General features: G+C 41.2%; 1 protein-coding gene across 1 annotated transcript in view; it reads left to right on the top strand.

The window, feature by feature from the left end:
- Positions 1–15,301, top strand: part of me1 (malic enzyme 1, NADP(+)-dependent, cytosolic) — a 241,267-nt gene that overhangs the window by 17,703 nt on the left and 208,263 nt on the right. The gene's annotated exons all lie outside the window — the stretch shown is intronic.

Genomic DNA, 15,301 nt, shown 5'->3' with positions numbered 1-15,301 from the left:
GGGGTGGTTACGTGGATGTTTGGGCCATGGGTGGTCTTGACAGTGCTGAAGCATTCCTGCATATCATGTTGCATCTGTGCCTCTGCCTGAGCGATGGTTGGCAGGTGTTGGAGCTTGGTGTGGTTAACCATGACAACGGTTGCAGATCAGTCGAAGACTGAGGGAGAGATTACCTTTGTCAGAATCTTAGAATCTGCCTTCTGTGTTAGAGTACAATAGTTGGTGATTTGGTACGTTGACTTTGCTTTTGTTCAAATGTTTCAGTCCCAACTGAAAGACCGATTGAAATTGCCCAAACAAGCCTTTTTGTTGTACATCTGGGTGCAACTGAAATATAAATGTGTTGGGCAGTATAGACATTATTCTGAACAAAATGTCATGAAAATGTTTGAGTTGATGATACTGAACAAGACAAACTACAAGGCAAACCTGAGGCTTGTAGCATTTATGAAAAGATGGGACTCTGCAGTGCCATCCACTGTACACAACCAATACCTTATTTTGAAAGAGAGTGGCACAGTATCTTGGAACATCTACCCTGATCCAGGTACTGACATCTGTTGAATTTGTATTGTTGTCCAAGCCAAAAATTACAATAGCGTCTGCATCATCCAGTTTACTTTCTAATGGGTGCAAATGACTGATGGACTTACCACCATATATCAACACAGAAGGCAGATTCTAAGATTCTGACAAAAGTAATCTCTCCCTCAGTCTTCAACTGATCTGCAACCATTGCCATGGTTGACCACACCAAGCTCCAACACCTGCCAACCATCACTCAGGCAGGGGCACAAATGCAACATGATGTGCATGAATGCTTCAGCACTGTCAAGACCATCCATGGCCCAAATGTCCACTTAACTCCTTCAGCCTGGCTCCAAAATAATGGCAGCAACAACAAAAATGTTGTCATGAGAAGAATTGTTAAAGATCTCTGACTCCACAATGGTGGCTCTTCAGACATTTTCTCCCTCACATAACCTGATGACTCCCAACCAAGAGGAATTACAGAGCGACCACAGCTTTTGCAGTGATTTGATGTCCACCTTAATTAGTAGCTGTGAAGAGACTTCAGTTTGCTCACCTGAAAATGCCACTACTGGTTTGACATGCATGACTTGGAGATCCAGGAACTAATTAACCCCAAATCCAAGGTGTTCTTGAATTGGAAACTTTTCCATGCCTTATGGCACCTGAAAGCCAAAGTGCAACAAACAGCTTGTGACCTGAGGAATGGACGATGGATGGGGAGAATGCAGGAGTTTTGGAAACTTGTTATTAACCATGATGTGCATAGATTCATCATGCTGCCAAGACCACCTGTTGCCCAAACATCCAAGTCGCTACTCTACTGAGACTCCAAGAACAGAGGTGAACATATCGAGGTGAGGGGGACATTTAGTGTTCATTAAAAGGAACACTCAATAGCAATGGTTAGAGTTATGTCCTTGACATGTACATCCTTCACTGAATGGAGTCCTTTATCCCATGAGACTATCAAAAAAAATCACCATGGGACATCTGCTCTCACCAGGTTTAAGGAGAGCAACAATCTTGAAGGAAACAACATTTTGCTCATCACAGATTGTCAATACACATTTGTAGATGGTTTACTCTGCCACTTTTACAACTACCTAGAAATACATTCATTGGTAGTCTTTTTAAAATAGATGGATTCTTATCTCTACAAAAGTGGGTAACTAATATTAGCAATGCACCAAATGACATTTTAACTAACTCTTCTTATAGTCAGGCAAAGGAGGAGGCGTAATTTCTGTTGAGTGAAGTTACAAAAGTAGTTCTACACTCCAAGGACAGCATCCTGTTGTTTGGTAGGCAAGCCACTATCCCAAAGTATTCAGTCTTTCCACAGCCTTAATAAAAGGCACTACCACCATCAAGAAAACCCTGCACTGCATGTTCCCCTCTGAGCTGAATACCTTCCTGATCGGGCAATATCCCTCTCTTCCTTCATTCGATTCTGGATGTAAATTCTGACTTCCTTCAAATAGCATGCTGCCATTAGCAAATAGCTTCCCAAAGATGTTCAGGTTTGTGGATTAATTGGCCATTGTAAATTCCACAGAATGCAGCAGTGAGAGCTAGAATCTGGGGGAATAGAGACAATGTGGAGAGAATAAAATGGGATTAGTGTAAATGGGCGCTTGATGGTCAGTATGTACTCAGTGGACCATAGGACCTGTTTTCATGCTGTATGACACTTGTGACTGAGTGAATGAGAAGGACTACAGTGATTTAAATCTATGGCTTACAACCATCTTCAAGGGCAGCTAGGGATAAGCAACACATGCTAGTCTGCCAATGATAAAGAGCCTAATCATGAGAAAGTTGTCTACAGCTGCATACTGTTAATCTCCTTTTGCAGTAAAATATTTAACCACATCAGATCTGATTTACAAACCAGCATCTGTAGTCCAGTCACTGAAGTTTGCAGTAAAAAGATGGGCTGAAATTCCTGTGCTCTTAGAGCGCTTCAGTTGTAACTAAACAATAGATTCATAAATCCACACCCCACCCACCCCCAACCCAGTCCCATCTTCCAAATCACGAATGTATATCGTGAACAGTTGCAGGCCCAGCACTGACCCCTGCGGCACCCCACTCACCACTGATTTACCAACCAGAGAAACACCCATTTATCTGAACTCTCTTCCTTCTATTGGTTAACCAATCCTCTATCCATGCTAACACATTACCCCCAACTCCATGCATCCTTATCTTATGGATAAGTTGTTTATGCGGCACCTTAACAAACACCTTCTCGAAATCCAAGTATACAACATCCACCTGTTCCCCTCAATCCACTGCACTCATTATATCCTCAAAGAACTCCAGTAAGTTTGTCAAACAGGATCTGCCCTTCCTGAATGCTGTATCTGCCTGATGGAACCACTTCTATCCAGATGTCCTGCTATTTCTTGTAGACTCACTGGCCTATAATTCCCAGGATTATCCCTATTACCTTTCTCGAACAAGGGAACAACATTTGTCATCCTCCAATCCTCTGGTACCACTCTGGTGGCCAAGGAGGATGCAAATATCATCATCAATGCCCCAGCCATCTCTTCCCTTGCCTCCCATAGTAACCTGGGGTATATCCTGTCCGGTACTGAGGACTTATCTATTCCTAATGTTTTTCAGAAGCTCCAACACTACCTCTTTCTTAACCTCAACATTCACATTAACCTGCTCTACACTGACCTCATATTCATCAAATTCCCTCTCCCTAGTGAACACTGAAGCAAATTAATTAAGGACCTCCCCTATCTCCTCCACCTCCAGGCATATGTTTCCCCCTTTATCCCTGAGTGGTCTTGCCCTCACTCTACTCATCCTCCTGTTCCTCATGTATGTGTAGAATGCCTTAGGGTTTTCCTTAATTCTACTCACCAAGGTCTTCATGTCCCCTTCTAACTCTCCTAAGTCCCTTGGTAAGCTCCTTCCTGGCTACTGTATAATTCTCAAGAGCCCTGCCTGATTTTTGCTTCCTAAAGCTTAAGTATGCTTCATTCTTCCTTGACTAAATATTTCCCTCTTGCCAAACATGGTTCCTTCACTCTACCTTCCTTTCCCTGTCTCAGTGTGACAATCCGATCCAGAACCCCATGCAAGTGTTCCTTAAATAGCCTCCCCATAAGATCAGCAAAATTAAATACAAATTTACACAGCCCATAGACTGGAAATGTTTTGTAAACGGTTTTCTGATAACATCCTCTGCATCCATTAAGTAATTTTCTCTTTACATGGTAGCTAATCTGTGGTCCAATAACATCACATCCAGTGTTCAAACTGCAGTTATAGTTAATGATGCTTATCTGTGCATGCTAAAAGTTGGTTTAAGTATGGGTGACTGCATCTCGTACAAGTCCCCAGTGTAGGCAAAGTCAAATTTTAATGTCATCAGGCAGGAGCTAGAATTGAACCAAACTTGATTGCTGTTTATTTCTTCCAAAAGACTTTTTATTTCAGACTTTACCTCAATAGAGCTTCCAAGAAAAATCTTAGTTAGAATACTTTTTTTCTTCAAATGCAGCCTGATTAGAAAAATTACATTTATCAGAGTGGCATACTATGGAACTTTTAAATTTCAGGCTTTCAATTTGCAAAAGTGGAAGTGAGGCAATAATTTTCTAAACTAATCTTGTGACTCTCTCAACACTGAAAAGTAAGCAGAACACTTTTAGTCCATTTGTTGGACTGAAAACAACCAAGACTTGTCAGATTGTCCCCACTTTCTTAAGGTCTTGTCTATTTTATGACTTATTATCAAAAGGTAAGTCAAATTTTTCTTTAATGTCTTCAGCCAGCTGTGATGGTGGAATGCCCGTTAGAATCACTGCTATGCTTGTGGTCAGTACACATGCCTGAAAATGTATTGAATAGGTTTTCTTTGCCTGCCTGCCAAAAAAATACAATGTGTTCAAATTATCCATGGATCTGAACTATGGCGACAGATCTTAAAACTTTGACTTTTGGGCAGGAAGGGAGTGAATAGCTTTAGGTAGAAGAGAGAAATCTCCCAGATCATTAAAATGCTTATATAGGATCCCTGCATGGATATGCTTTGTAGGTTACCTTCAATAAGTCTGTTTATGGTTCAGAGGTAAAAAAAAAAGTTTGATGGTGAAATAGTAGAAATATTAACTAATTACTTTGCCTTGCTGACTACTGATTTGAAATAAATCACTTTCAATTTGTATATAATATTTTATCTATAACTCAAAGATGTAGGTATTTTGGATATGAGTAATTGATAGCTAGAATTAAGAAGACAAAACTCTAGGTGTTGTGGATTTTCTTTCCATATTAAGATAAAGGAAGATATTTTAGAGGGGGGACACAATAATAAAAACAAAGGGGAATTGCTGGCAAAGGACAAGCAAGTACTTAAGTGAACAATTCAACATTATCTCCCACTTGCCACTGATGTTATGAAGAGGAAGGTAATGTCTGATCTACCTTCACTGAAGTCTTTGAATAGACAAGGCTAATGCTGTGTATGCAACAGGTTTTGGTTTCCAAAAGGGTTTGAAAGCTCTGTATAGGAGAGACCAGTAGTCAAGGAACATATGGAATCCAGTGTGTTGTTGGGGGGGGGGGGGGGCATACGGAAATGACAGAATGGATAACAACACAACCAGAAAACTTGATCAAAATGGATAGGTTGTGCAGCAATCACTTGGATTGGTGGAAAGTTTTTTTTTCTTGAAATCTGTGACATTATTTATTATTCATGTAAATAGTTTTGACTCTTACAAATGCATTTCAAACTTTGCTACTTGTGTCAAATTGAGGGGTTTCTGGTTAATACAAAGGAAGACTAGATGAGTGTTGCCAAATGTCAGATAGATTTTGATATGGTTAAGAGAGGTGATAGAATTCTATGTGTGTTTTTAAAAAAAAATTATTGTGAGAATGTTCTTTCAGGTCTTAAAGGCAGAGGGCTTCAGACACAAGTCTTTGTATTTTAAAAAGGGAAAGTTTATTTACAAAGACCAACGTGGGGACAGAATGGATGGGAACAGATGCACACTCGCATGCACACACGTGATCACGAGACATGGGGGAAATCACAACGGGCGAGATGTGTACACACACACACCTGGTTACAAATGATCACAGAATAAACAATACAATGTCTGAACACCTTGAATCTGGACAAACATTGGCTCTAACGCTCCCCAGGATCTTTAACTATCTACCCTGAAGTAGTGTACAGCTTACCTCAACATCCTCAGAGAGAGAGAGAGAGAAGGAACCAGCATATGCAGCACTTTTTATAGTGCCGGAGAGCTGGGTGGAGCCAGCCTAGGTGATTCAAAAATGTCCAATGGGCCACGGCCAGGTACAACCGGTACTTACATAGGCCCAATGGTCAAGGTGTGTACTAATGGATGGGTGGAGCCAGACCTTGATTGACAGTGGTGTCGCTTTCGACCATGTGCTTGCTCTATGGTGTCATCCCAGCCAGAGGGGTCAGTGTTGTCATGGTCACATGACAACCATGACCTTTCACACTACACAGACAAATAAATAGAATTTGGAAGTGATTTATTTCAATTGGAAACTAGAATCCAAAAGCTGAATAAAACAGATTGCCAAGGCATGAGGTGCAAACTGGCTATTGTGGATTGGGAATCTAAATTAAAAGCTATAACAGTAAATAGGGAATGACTAACGTTTCAAGAATTCCTGCATAATTTACAACTTGTGTATATAGATTACTCTTTCAATGTCTAAAAATCAAACAAATGTGCTTCAGTGACGGGTATCAAAGGAAGTTGAAGATTAACATCGATCAAAAAAGATGAAAAAATGCAAAAAAAAAAGCAATAGGGTCTGAGGATTGGGGCATTTTCAGAATTCAGCAAAGGGCCACCAAGGGAAGGTAGAAAGCGAGAGCAGTCTAACATGAAACTTAACAACAGGCAAGCTTCTATGGATGTGTGAAAAGGAAAAGATCAGCAAAATTAATGTAGATATCTGGGTTCCTGCAGACAGAGGCAGGTAAAATTTATACTGGGGGGAATAAGGGAATTGAAGAGTAATTTTGTCCTTCTTCATAGAAGAAAATACAGAAAATCTCTAGGAAATGGGAGAACTAGAGGGTGAGACTGAATGAGGAGCTCAAAGAAACTAGTAGTAGTGAACATATGGTGTTCATGAAATAAATAGAACTGAAAGCCAATAAATCCCCAAGACCTGTTGACCTTCATCTGACTGTTTTGAAGGTGATGGCAATGGAGATGATGGAATCATGTTGTTATCTTACAAAATTCCATAGGTTCTAGAACAATTCCCACAGATTGGAATGTAGCAAATGTAACCCCACTGCGTAAGAAAGGAGAGAGAGAGTGAGAAAGAAGCATATGGGAACCATAGATGAGTAAGTCTAACATCGGTAGTAAGCAAAATGCTGATAATGAATATGATCATGAGTAAGTGGTAACAAGGTACTTTGGAAATAATAATAGAACTGAGTAAAGTCAACATGGATTTATGAAAGATAAATTATAGAGTCATAGTGCGATACAGTATAGAACCAGACCCTCTGCCCTCTGAGTCGGTGCTAACTATGAACCACCCATTTACATTAATCCTAATTAATAATTTTTTTCTCCACATTCTCATCAACTTCCCCCCAGACTCTACCACTCACCTACATACTAGGAGCAATTTACTTTGGCCAATTAACCTCCCAACCTGCACATCTTTAGGATGTGGGAGAAAACTGGAGCACTCAAAGGAAACCCAGATGGTCACAGGGTGATTGTACAAACTCCACATACACAGCACCCGAGTTCAGGATTGAAGCCAGTTCTTGGGTTTTGTGAGGCACAAGATCACAAGACAAGGGAGCAGAAGCAGGCCATTCGGCCCATCGAGTCTGCTCCAAGGAAAAGGGAAAAAGAAATGGGGTGGGAAAAAAAGAAAAAAAAACTATTCTAATCCCATTTTCCAGCCTTATCCCCATATCCCTTGATACCCTGACTATTTAGATATCTGTCTATCTCCTCCTTGAACACCCCCACTGATCTGGCCTCCACTGCTGTGCGTGGCAAGGAGTTCCACAATTTCACCACCCTCTGGGTAAAGAAATTTCTCCTCATCTCTGTCTTGAAACTGTACCCTCTAATTCTAAGATTGTGCCCTCTGGTCCTGGACTCGCCCACCAAGGGAAACAGCCTAGCCACATCTACTCTATCCTTACCTGTCAACATTTTAAATGTCACTACGAGGTCCCCTCTCATCCTTCTGTACTCCAGTGAGTACAGTCCAAGAGCCGACAAACACTCATCATACTTAAGCCCTTTCATTCCCGGAATCATTCTCGTAAATCTCCTCTGAACCCTCTCCAACGTCAGCACATCCTTCCTAAGATGTGGGGCCCAAAACTGCGCACAGTATTCCAAATGAGGCCTCACTAGTGCCCCGTAGAGCCTCATCAACACTTCCTTACTTTTATACACTATACCTCTCGAGACGAATGCCAACATAGCATTCGCTTTCTTAACCACTGATCCAACCTGGTGGTTAACTTTTAAGGTATCCTGTACGAGTACCCCCAAGTCCCTTTGTACTATCGTACTATCAATCTTCTCTCCTTCTAGATAATAATCTACCTGCTTATTTCTGCTTCCAAAGTGTACAACTGCACATTTCTCAACATTGAATCTCATCTGCCATTTCCTTGCCCATTCTCCTAAACTGTCTAGGTCCCTCTGCATCCTTTCTATTTCCTCTATGCTCCCTACTCCTCCACTTATCTTGGTATCATCCGCAAACTTAGCCACACAACCATTTATTCCATCATCCAAATCATTGATGTACAAGGTAAAAAGGAGCGGCCCTAACACCGACCCCTGCGGCACACCACTAGTAACCGGTAACCAACCAGAACGAGATCCTTTTATTTCCACCCTTTGCTTCCTGCCAACCAGCCAATGCTCCACCCATTTTGCTACCCTACCCATAATTCCATGACCTCTCATCTTATTAATCAGTCTCTTGTGAGGCACCTTATCGAAGGCCTTTTGAAAGTCTAAATACACAACGTCTACCGCCTCTCCCTTATCCACCCTACCTGTGATTTCTTCAAAAAACTCCAATAGGTTGGTCAGACAGGACCTCCCCTTCACAAAACCATGTTGACTAGGTCCAATCTTGCCTTGCGCCTCTAGGTATTCGGTAACCTCCTCCTTGAGGATAGATTCCAATAATTTTCCCACTACTGACGTCAGACTAATAGGTCTGTAATTGCCTTTGTGCTGCCTCCCACCTTTCTTATACAACGGAACTACATTCGCTACCCTCCAGTCCTCCGGAACCATGCCAGAATCTATCGATTCTTGAAAAATAATCGCCAATGCCTCCGCTATCTCTACAGCCACCTCCTTCAGAACCCGGGGATGTACCTCATCCGGTCCGGGAGACTTATCAGTCTTAAGCCCCTTTAGTTTTCCTAGCACCTTCTCCCTATTAATCTCAACTGAACTCAGTTCCAATTCGTGAGACTCCTGACTAATGGGCACATTGCTTATGTCCTCCACGGTGAAGACCGATGCAAAATATTCATTCAATTCCCTTGCCATCTCACTATCGTCCATTATAATACCTCCTGCACCGTTATCAATTGGTCCTATGTCAACCCGTGTCTCTTTTTTATTCCTTATGTATTTAAAAAAAACTCTTAGAATCCTTCCGAATGTTGTCCGCCAGCTTCCTTTCGTAACTCATCTTTGCTTTCCTAATGACCTTCTTAGTTTCTCTCTGCAGATTTTTAAAAACTTTCCAATCTTCTGTTTTCCCACTAATTTTTGCTACTTTGTACGCCGCCCCTTTTGCTTTTATTTTACCCTTCACCTCCCTCGTTATCCACATCTGTGCCTTTTTTCCATTCAAAACCTCTTTTCTTGGAATATATCTGTCCTGCATTGTCCTTATTTCCTGTAGAAATTTCTTCCATTTCTCCTCCGCCGTCCCTCCAGCTAACTTACTCCTCCAATCAATTTGGGCCAACTCTTCTCTCATACCTTTGTAATTTCCCTTATTCCACTGAAATATCCATACACCAGTTATCAGCTTCTCCTTCTCAAACTTGAAACTAAACTCAATCATATTGTGATCACTTGTTCCCAGTGGTTCCTTTACCTTTAGTTCCCTAATCACCTCAGGTTCACTACACAGCACCCAATCCAAAACAGCCGATCCCCTGGTGGGCTCCTCAATAAGTTGCTCCAGAAAAACATCCCTTAGACATTCCACAAACTCACTCTCCTGAGTACTACCGCCTTGCTGGATTTCCCAGTCCACCTTCATGTTAAAATCCCCCATAATTATCTTCACATTGTCACTCTGGCACGCTTTTTCTATCTCAATCTGCAACTTATGGTCCACTTCCTGACTGCTGTTCGGGGGCCTATATATGACTGCTACTATTGTCCTTTTACACTTGCTATTTCTTAGCTCCACCCATAAGGATTCCACCTCCTCTGACCCAATGTCCTTCCTTTCTATTGATTTTATATCGCTACTAACCATCATGGCCACACCTCCCCCTCTGCCTACCTGCCTATCCTTCCTATACACTGTATACCCCTTGACATTCAGTTCCCAATCACATCCATCATGAAGCCACGACTCAGTGATTGCAACGATGTCATATTTATTAACCTGTAGTTGTGCCACTAGGTCATCTACTTTATTCCTGATGCTGTTACTGTGCAGCCCAAATTTGTGTTTGACAAATCCTGTTAGAAGTTTATTGAGGTTGTAATAAGCAGAATAAATAAGGATGAATCAGTCGATATAAGAACATAATATAGAAATAGAAGCAGGAGTTGGGCACATGATTCCTTGTATGGTAGTGTAGTGGTTAGCGTAATGCTTTACAGCGGCAGTGACGCGGGTTCAATTCCAGCCGCTGTCTGTAAGGAGTTTGTATGTTCTCCCTGTGTGTCTGCGTGGGTTTCCTCTGGATGCTCCGGTTTCCTCCCACATTCCAAAGACGTACAGGTTAGGAAGTTGTGGGCATGCTATGTTGGTGCCAGAAGTGTGGCAACACTTGCAGGCTGCCTCCAGAACATTCCACGCAAAAGATGCATTTCACTGTGTTTCGATGTACACGTGACAAATAAAGATATCTGACCTGATCTGCCATTCAATAAAATCAAGGCTGATTTATCTCAGTGAAACTTGCGTGCACTATCCATCTATCCCTTGGTCTTTGGATATCCAAGAGAACAAGTTAAAGGATATGCTATATTTGGACTTTTAATAAGCCTTTATAAGGTGCACCCAAGATTTATTAAACAAGTAAATAGCATTGTGTTGGGGATAATATGTTGGTGTGATTTGAGGATTGGTTAACAAAGAGGAAGCAGTAAGAATACAATTTTAAATGTAGGTTAATGGAGTGCTCATAAGGATTAGTGCTGGGGCCTTAGGTGTCCACAATCTGTGTCAATGATTTGGATGAAGGGATCAAGTTTAATCTAGTCAGATTTTCTGTTCATAAAAAAAAATGGGTGGCAGTGTTGGCAGAGAGGAAGATGCAGAGGCAATTCAGGGATATAGAGGTGTGATGGATGGAACGTGATGTGAGAAAATGTGCATTTTGCAGCTTTGGTTGAAAATATAGAAATGGAGTTTATTTTTGAAATAAGAGATTGTAGGGCAGTGATGTTCAGAAGGATTTGTATGTCCTTTACATGAATCACTTAAGTTAACATTCAGGTACAGCAAATAACGAAGAAGGCAACAGTATGTTGGCCCTATTGCAAGAGGATTTGAGTGTAAGAATAGCAATTTCAGGATATGGGATGACATCAGAATCAGATTTATTATCACCGACTTATATGAAGTGAAATTTGTTGTTTTGCGGCAGCAGTGCAGTATAAAGACAAAGTTACTATGAATTAAATTAAATAAATAGTGCAAAAAAAAAAGGAATAATGAGATGGTGTTCATGGACCATTTAGAAATCTGATGGTGGAGGGGAAGAAGCTGTTCCTAAATCATTGATTGTGGGTTTTCAGGCTCCTGTACCTCCCCTCCCAATAGTAGTAATGAGAAGAGCATGTCCCGGATGGTGAGGGTCCTCAGTGATGGATGCTGCCTTCTTGAGGCACCACCTCTTGAAGATGTCCTCAATGGTGGGGAGGGTTGTGCCTATGCTGGAGCTGGCTGAGTCTATAACCCTCTGCAGCCTCTTGCGATCCTGTGCATTGGAGCCTCCATATCAGGTTGTGATGCAACTAGTTAGAATGCTCTCCACTGTACATCTAAAGAAATTTGTAAGAGTCTTTGGTGTCATATCAAATCTCCTCAAACTCCTAATGAAGTCGAGCCACTGGCATGCCTTCTTGACTGCTTCAATGTGTTGGGCCCAGGATAGATCCTCTGAGATGTTGATGCCCAGGAACTTGAAGCAGGAAAGCAGTGCTGAGGTAAAATATCAAGCATGACATTTCTGAATGCAAGAGCAGACATGACTTGAATGGCCCACTTCTATTTCTGGTATTCATATGATGCGATGTGGTTGGAAGATTAAGATCACATACTCCTTTGGGGAGGGGGGGCAGGAGAGACGGATGGAAAAATATATAAACAGGTCAAAGGATCAAAGGGATCCAGGTCACAGTTGTACATAAGAATCAAAATATGAGCTATTGATAAGGCCACTTACAAAAAAAGTACTCAAACCATTGGGCTTCATTTCTGAAGGGATTAGATTTGAAAAGCCGAAATGTTATATTGCCAATATAAACAATGGTTTAAGCAATACTTGAATGCACAATTCTAACTGTAAGTTAGGTACTTGAGAATGATTGAAGGGCAATTACGCCACTGTTGGCTGCAGTGAGATGATGCCCCTAAAGACAGACTAAATGTGGTTCTGAGGTGGGGGGGAAAGAAGAATGAGGAATTATTTGACAGATGCTTAAGATTAAGAAAGGACATGAAATTGAAACCCAGGCATCGTGATTTCCAAGGATTTGATTTTTAAAAACAGGCTGAACAGAACACCAGAATGATTGAAATAAAACAAATCATTTTCATTAATTGTTTTATACGTAGGCATCATTTGGCAAGGCCATAATTTATTGTGCATCCTGAATTGCATTTAAACTGCATGGTTATTTCTGGTCATTTCAGAGAACAGTTAAAAATCCGCTACATTACTATGGATCTTGAGTGCTATATTCACTAGAATAGATGAAGACCGTTAATTTCCTCCCCTAAATCAGATTTTAGAACAATTCTATAGTTTCATGGTCACCATTTCCACTGACCCTGTAATCTCATCTTCAGGTCGTCGAGTTTATTGTCATGTGCGCAAGTATGGTGAGGTACAGGTACAATGGAAAAACTTGCAGCAGTGTCATGTGCACGTTGGTACTGACAACATACAGTATGTAAAATATACATAAATTATACATAAAATTATACCATACAGTATGCAAAAGCAAGACCTAATGCAAATAAGAAACGGACACAACTGAAGACAAGTTCATGGTTGTGCAAGAGGTGGTCTGTAATCCTGTATGTGTGGATCCTGTTTGCTGCTGTTCCAGTATTCCAAAAGGAGTTGAGTATTCCTGAGGCAATAGTGTTTGAAGAGACTCAACCCAAAATGTCAGCTGCTACTTCCCTTCATAGATGCTGCCTGACCTGCTGAGTTCCTCCAGCATTTTGTGTGTTCCTGTATTCTACTCCATTTGAGCAATGAAAGGCCTATGTAAACTGGAAAAAAGTAAGTGAATAAAGTAAAACTAAAAATCCTGTGGTGAAGAGCAATGAACGAATCTGAATAATAGTTTGAAATCACAACAATGTCTGAACCAGGAGACCAAAAGAGTGCACTACTTATTTATATTTAAAGGAGTGGGAAATTAGGGTTTTTTGGCTCCATTCTTAGACTGCACTAGCCTTCTGGGATCCTGTTTTTTTTTGTTTCTTCCCTCAATTCCTGTTTGTGATATAGCAGATGGTGATGTGTGCTGGGGGAGTAGAATGCCTTGTAAAAATGAAGTATATCCAGAACATACACATTTTTAAAATGCCAAATAATGTAAATTGTAATTTCAGATCCCATATGCATCTATGTCATTACAATCCCAAGTGTTCTTTTTAATGCAATCTTACTAAGTTGAACAAAATGTTTTACACACTGAATGTTTATTTAAAAACACTTGTGGGGTGTGGGAGGGAAACCGATCTCTCTTTCATAATTAAATACTTAACTGCGCATATTTAAGATGCCCATGTCAGACCAGAATGCAGTCTTGGGCAATCCAGTAGGATTGAGCATGATTTGCTTCTACTTGTTCTGAAGCCCTTGTTCTAGTTGGTCTTCGATATTCTGATCAATACGTGACTCCAGACCCACAGTAATGTAGGACCTGCAGACACTGTTGTGGGTGAGACAGGAGATGCTCGATGGGGTGAGCAAGTGGGTAGAGTGGGAGGTGGTGCGTTTCTTCCACTTTTGTTTTATGTTAAGCTTCTGTGTGCTCATGACAAATGGACTTGAGATTTTCAATGCCATCCCAAATTCTCCTTAATTTTGAGTGGTCTCAAATAGATGGTCTGTTTCTGGAGTCTGGTGTCAGGTAGGTTAAAGTCGAGTTTATTGTCATATGCACAAGCACATGTATGCACAGGTGCAGCCGCATCACGGGTACATAGCATCATGTAAGCAACATTCACAAGAAAAACATATTAAACATTAATTATATGGAATTCTTACAAGAAAGAACACCAATTAGAACAAAAAGTAAACACCAAATCCATTTTAGTACAAAGTGATCAAAGTGGTCACAGTGGTGTAGTGACCTTTCACCTTATTGTCTACCTGCGCTGCACTTTCCTCTGTAGCCGTGACACTTTACTTTGTACTGTTATTGTTTTTGCCTGTATTACCTCAATGCATTCTGTACTAACTCAATGTAACTGCACTGTGTAATGAATTGACCTGTACGATTGGTGTGCAAGACAAGTTTTTCACTGTACCTCGGTACAAGTGACAATAATAAACCAATTCCAATACCAATTAGGGTTGTGCCAGTTCATTCAAGAATAGAATGGTTGAAGGGAAGTAGCTGTTCTTGAAACTGGTGGTGTGGGACTTAAGGCTTCTGTATCCCCTGCCCAGTGGTAGCTGCGAGAAGATAGCATGGCCTGGATGGTGGGGATCTTTGATGATCGATGTTGCCGCCTTGAGGCAGTGCCTCGTATAGATACTACTGATGGTGGGGAGGGATGTGCCTGTGATGTATTGGGCTGAGTCCACTACTCTCTGCAGCTTGCTTTCCTGCACGTCTGAATTGTCGTACCAGACCATGATGCAACCAGTCAGGATACATTCAACAGTACATCTGTCGACGTTTGTTAGTGTTCAATGACGAGCCAAACCTCCTTAAACCTCCTAAGAAAGTAAAGTGGATGATGTGGCCTGTGCTTTGGAACTGATTGCCTGTAATTAGGGCCTTAAGACTAAGAATGTTGGGCAAAGAGAGGATGTTGATGTTTTGTTTCTCCTGCCAATGTATTTGGAGGATTTTGCAGAGATAGTTGGTAGTATCTCTCTATATTTTACTGTTGGTAGTCCATGTCTCAAGTGTACAGGATGGCAGGGATCACTGCTACCCACTATACCATGAGCTTTGTAATGGGTTTGAGGTCTTGATGTTCAAATAATATTTTTTCTCTTGGATTGCCAAAGGCCATGGGAGCCAATTGAAAGTGAATGTAAAGTTCGATGTCAATCTCTGTT

The sequence above is a fragment of the Pristis pectinata genome, chromosome 10 (assembly GCF_009764475.1).
Source record: "Pristis pectinata isolate sPriPec2 chromosome 10, sPriPec2.1.pri, whole genome shotgun sequence".
Lineage (NCBI taxonomy): Eukaryota > Metazoa > Chordata > Chondrichthyes > Rhinopristiformes > Pristidae > Pristis > Pristis pectinata.
The sequence above is the reverse complement of the archived record's forward strand: the minus strand, read 5'-3'. Positions and strand labels throughout refer to the sequence as shown.